General features: G+C 43.2%; 1 non-coding gene across 1 annotated transcript; it reads left to right on the top strand.

The window, feature by feature from the left end:
* Window positions 1–285: 285 nt before the first annotated feature.
* Window positions 286–359, top strand: TRNAD-GUC (transfer RNA aspartic acid (anticodon GUC)). Its single transcript has one exon. It is a non-coding gene; the product is annotated as a tRNA-Asp (tRNA).
* Window positions 360–5162: the final 4803 nt, after the last annotated feature.

The following is a 5162-nucleotide window of genomic DNA, read 5'->3' as shown; positions in this document are numbered from 1 at the left end:
TACTAATATATGATTTAGGTCCTCAATCTTATAGTTGCCACTTTATTTACAACCGTTTAAACAAGTTTGGGAGCTCTGCTTTTGCAGCAACTTCAAAAGGACCATCATACCTTGCAACCAAGGCTCTATGCCTGACACGACTGTTAATTTTTTTCCACATCTGTGGAGTAAGTTTTAACAGCACCATATCGCCCACTTTGAACTCCAAAGGGCGCCTGTTTTTGCCACAGCGAAACTAAATGGTTCGAATCTAAATTGATTTTAGGCTGTACACCTAATTTTCCTGGGATTGTAGTTCAATCGGTCAGAGCACCGCCCTGTCAAGGCGGAAGCTGCGGGTTCGAGCCCCGTCAGTCCCGACGGATTCAATAAATATATCAATTCATCTCTCCATTTTCTGTGAAAAGGGGGACAGGGAGCATAATTTCATTTTGTACAGATTCCAATAAATCTCTTGTGCCTTCAGCATAACGCCACCTAAGAGACGAATAGGATTATGTTCGAGATGTCAACTTGAAATCTCGATGAATCGAGGAGAAAAGCATCTACCCTTTCGAAAAAGGATGGAATGGCGACCTGTCCTTACTTTACACAGAGTGAAGCTTCCGGCAATGCTTCAACAAGAGCCAAAGCTACCCGGGCCTGGGAAGAAGAAAAATCGAATAGAGGAAGAAGTGGCCGTGTAACTGGCTCGCTTGAGCTTTGGTACGCTAATAGTTTACTAATAGGATTGAAAGATTATTTTACGGATATCCCAGGGGCGTAGCGGGTTCGAAAGGACCAGGCTCATACTTACTTCATTTTTCACATTGAACGCTCGATGATAGGATTCCTCCTGGAAGCGAAGGCAGGAGCAAAGCCTATTGATTCACCAGTTTGCTAACCTACTTGTCGGCTACCCGCACTCTGTAACCAGAATAGGGCTCTGGACTTAAAACCACCCGCTTTTAGAAGTCTGGAAGGCGGCGCCTAAACTAGTCGGACTTGCTTGAATCGATAGGCTTACCGGACTTCTCTGTCTATTCAATTGATTTTGTTGCAGACTCTTCCCCACGCCTATTTGTTCCCCCGGCCCTGTAGCTAAAGTCAAGCCTCTTCATTCATTCATGGCAATCGATAGCTCATAGCTCTAAGCCCCAATTCCTTGGTGAAAAGAGCTGTCGCCTTTAAATCATCGAAAAAAGAAAAGAAGGAACCGCTCGAAAGGGACCACACAACAATGGCTCATAACTGGAAAACATAACAACAATGTCTCCTAGCTGCAAAAGAATGGCTCCCAACTGAAAATTTCTCTCGATCACTCTCTAACAGAAAGCCATTTTCCCTTTCGCAAAAAGTAAACTTGGACTTCTTTCCTAAGCGGAGATTTGGACTACATGGACCTAAGCTTTTGACACAGGTGCGAAGCAAGTCTATGCGGAAAGGATAGGAAAAAGCTCTATACGATACGCGAGTTGTTGGTGGAATACGAGTAAGGACTTTGTTTGCCCAAGTCCCATTCAATCTGGGCAGCTAGAAAAGGAGAGGGGCGGTGTGTACAAGGCCCTGGAAGGAATTCACCGCCCTATGGCTGACCGGCGATTACTAGCGATTCAGGCTTCATGCAGGCGAGTTGCAGCCTGAAATAGGATTCATCCGTGTGGTGAATGAAAGAACATTCATTGAATAAGGGCGCTACTGAAAGCCTTTTTTTAGGTCCTGTAATAGGGCTTCCTGCTCGCGAGGAAAGAAAGAAGAGCGACAGGGTTCAGTTCAGATTTGACTGTTTGCAGCATGGGAGCAGATTCCCCAAAAAATCCCTGGGAACAATGAAAAAGGGCAGAAAGAGGGGATTCAGGTTCTCTTTTAAAAGGATTGGATTTGCTGCTTGCCTTCCGCACCTTGATCTGTCTAGTTCTATTTTGACTAATCCGAATCTGTGTACTGAGTAAAAGCGAAATATCTTCTCTCAATTCTTGGCAGAGGGAAGCCCCATGACCGACCGAACCGAGGCTGGGGTAGATAGAGGAAGAGAAGATTTATTGAATGCTCTCGGGCATTTATTGAGGTAGTAAAATATTATGTTTCAGAATCTCAAAGCTGAAGTGAAGAAAAAAGCCAAGTTATTGCACAGTCTCCTATGATATGAATCAATCTTTCCCCAGAAGTCGAGAATTAAGCTTCTAAAGCACTAATAGGGTATCGAGAAGGTCATTCATTGCAACTGCTAGTCCTTCAGTATTGAAAGCAGCACATCAATCAAAGAATAGACCACTAGCAATAGTGTGCAAGAGCGTAGTCCGAACAAGGGGAAAGGCGACCCGCTTCGCTGAAGACTGGGAATCGACGCGGATATCATTGGTATAAATATACCGAATCAGTCTTCCCCTGTGACTATGCTTTCTGTGGTAGCATGATCTTTTTGCCTTTTGGAATAAGATGAATGCTTGTGATTACATTAGCACTAAAATAATGAAAGCCGACTGCTTTCTTCCCGGCAGCTAAGGGGCGTAGCGGTTTATGGAGTTTTGTTAAGCTTAACTCCGAGGTCATAACATTTGGTCTCAAACAACTCTATTTTATCGAGTTTCAGGCAAATATAATAAAAGCATGGCTCTTCAATCGACGATCTACTGCTCCCTCTTAATAGCAGATGCCCATGCTTTGATTCGAAAGCCCTAGCCAGTGGGGGAGGATCCACTAAATGGACCAACGGAGCACTTGAGGTGAGGAGCGCACTAGCTAGGTGGAGTCTCCTTTCGGAACTACTTCTTTTCCTTTCTCTCTCTGCTATCCCATCCACGCTCCGGTGGCCCCCGCTTCTGCCTCTATCAGGCGGCGACAGCCCCCCCCTCCACACCCACAGCATAGAGGAGCTGCTCCAACATCCGCGTCATGATCGGCATATTTCTTCATCCTTCGCTGAGCCTTTGACAAGCTATCTGTCGCTTCTTTGATAATAGCTTGTCTATCCAAACCATAGCGGTAAGCGGCTGGACATTTACCCCCAGTCCTTTGTTGCACAATCGCTACTGGTTGTACAGGCTGCTTCCCCAATATTATCTCAAACGGACTCATCTCCGTTGAAGATGACTTGTGCAAACATGTATACTCAAAAGTCTATTATAGGTTGTGCTCTGTTAATTTTTAACCTCAAGTCACTTTTCATTCAAATACCCATGAACTTCAATAAATTTTCATACTTAAGTATATTAAGATACAAATCACAGTCTATCTAATATTCATATTGTTGGCTAAAACGGCGGCCCAATGGTATGATATAATCTGCTTTCGGCAAAGCCTATACAATTTTTCCCAAAAGGCTTCATACTATTAAAAGAATCATATACCTTATATGTAAGCTCCCAATATTTTCAGCTATCAATGTGGTGTTTTATTCTCGCACCCTACAATTTCTTTCTCGAATTAAGTTCTACGCGGCCCATCACTATGATCCACGGGTCTTTCGCTCATACTACATTCCATGTGACGCATTACCACGAGTTAATTTTTGCTATGCAATGTGTGCATGCTACCCATATCGTCAAAGTATTTATGGAAATCGAAGGCCACAACTAGCTTATTTAGATGTGCACATCTCCAAGCTTGTAAGCAAACTGAGCCTCGCACCTTCCTATAGTATTTTCGTGAACGAGCAGAATCTGTGCTCTGATAATAGTTGTTGGGAGTAAACCTCCCACAAAAATAATAGTTCCGGTATGGTATTGTCCGCTTTGAGTCAAGTTCGCACGGTTTTCTCCAAAAGGTCTCATACTATTAAGAGATCTTACACCTTATATGCAGACTCCCAATTTTTTCAGCTACCAATATGGTGCTTTGTTCGTACGCCCAACACATATAAAAAAAAAAACAAAATCAAAAGACCAACAAAAAAGAAAACATGAAAAATCAACTTGTAACGATTTGATTGATCGATTAGCAAATAGATGTAGTTGCACTTTTTTCTAAAAAAAATAAAAAATTGACTCAACTGAACCACGTACACCCCTGCTTATATCAATATGCTCCTACAAGTAATAGTGGCACGCCACCTTCGAATGAGCATTGAACATATTCTACCTGGCCTTACCAAATTTCATTCTATGGAAGCGTAACTTAAAGTGCACCTTCTCCTCTTGCATTTCTTAAAAACAAGTGTAATTTACTAAAAATCAGACTCGACGAATCAGCTTAAGACTCAGTCTCTACAGGTCAATGTCAGTAGATATATCCTTACACATAAAAAATGAGTGATGTGAGTCAAAACCGGTTCTCAGTCATAAAAACTGATCGAGACAATGACGTTTCAATCGAAGGGTATCCACACGACAAACTCGGACGAATTCCGAAGTAGGAGCATCAAGCTTCGAACTATAAGATAAATCGACGGCAAAACTCGATATCGTTATCGAGCCCGTGTCCGAATCGGACTACGGGGCAACACCGATCGATACAGGCCCCGAATATCGATGCCCCAAGGCAAAATCGAGCTCGAACCAAGACTGGGGGTTCGATCTAACACCGAGCTTGAGCCAGTGCTAAGCTCGCAGACAAGAGCCGTTACAATCGCATCGAGGGGGAGAATCTTGGCGGGAATCAAGGCAGAGACAAACCATCATGGGTCCTCCACTATATGTATTATTTTATTATGTTGTTGTAGATAAAGGAGTGACCCTCTACTATAAAAAGAGAGATAGACTGCAATAGACATGGGGAAAGAGACATGGAGATTTCATTGTGCTTGTTTTCTTTAACTCATTCAGTCTTCCTGTTCATTATTACCACTTTATAACAAAAATACCTGTATTGTCATTTTGTATCAAAGAAATTGCATACCCTTAGAACCGCATCTAAATTTAACGTTATCCGATTTTTCGGGTAAACAGTTTGGCGCCCACCGTGGGGCTAAGAGTAACAGTGATCGTTTGATATAAACCTAAAGTACACGCCAGTTTGCAACTTCAAATCAGCAATGGCTTCACCTATCGACCACGAAGCCGGCCTTCAAGATGAAACCAACAACTTGGCGCCCGGGGGCGGAAGGCCACTCGATGAAGGCGCTGAGGCTCGAATCGAAGCACCCGAAATTCGAGCCGAAGTATCATTGGATGTCAATTCACAAATAGCTTTAGAGGCGAATCAGCATTCCGAACCGGAAAGAAGCATTCAGGACGGTACTCGAT

The sequence above is a fragment of the Nicotiana tabacum genome, chromosome 12, assembly GCF_000715075.1.
Source record: "Nicotiana tabacum cultivar K326 chromosome 12, ASM71507v2, whole genome shotgun sequence".
Classification (NCBI taxonomy): domain Eukaryota; kingdom Viridiplantae; phylum Streptophyta; class Magnoliopsida; order Solanales; family Solanaceae; genus Nicotiana; species Nicotiana tabacum.
Note: the sequence above shows the minus strand (reverse complement) of the source record. Positions and strands in the feature narration are given on the sequence as shown.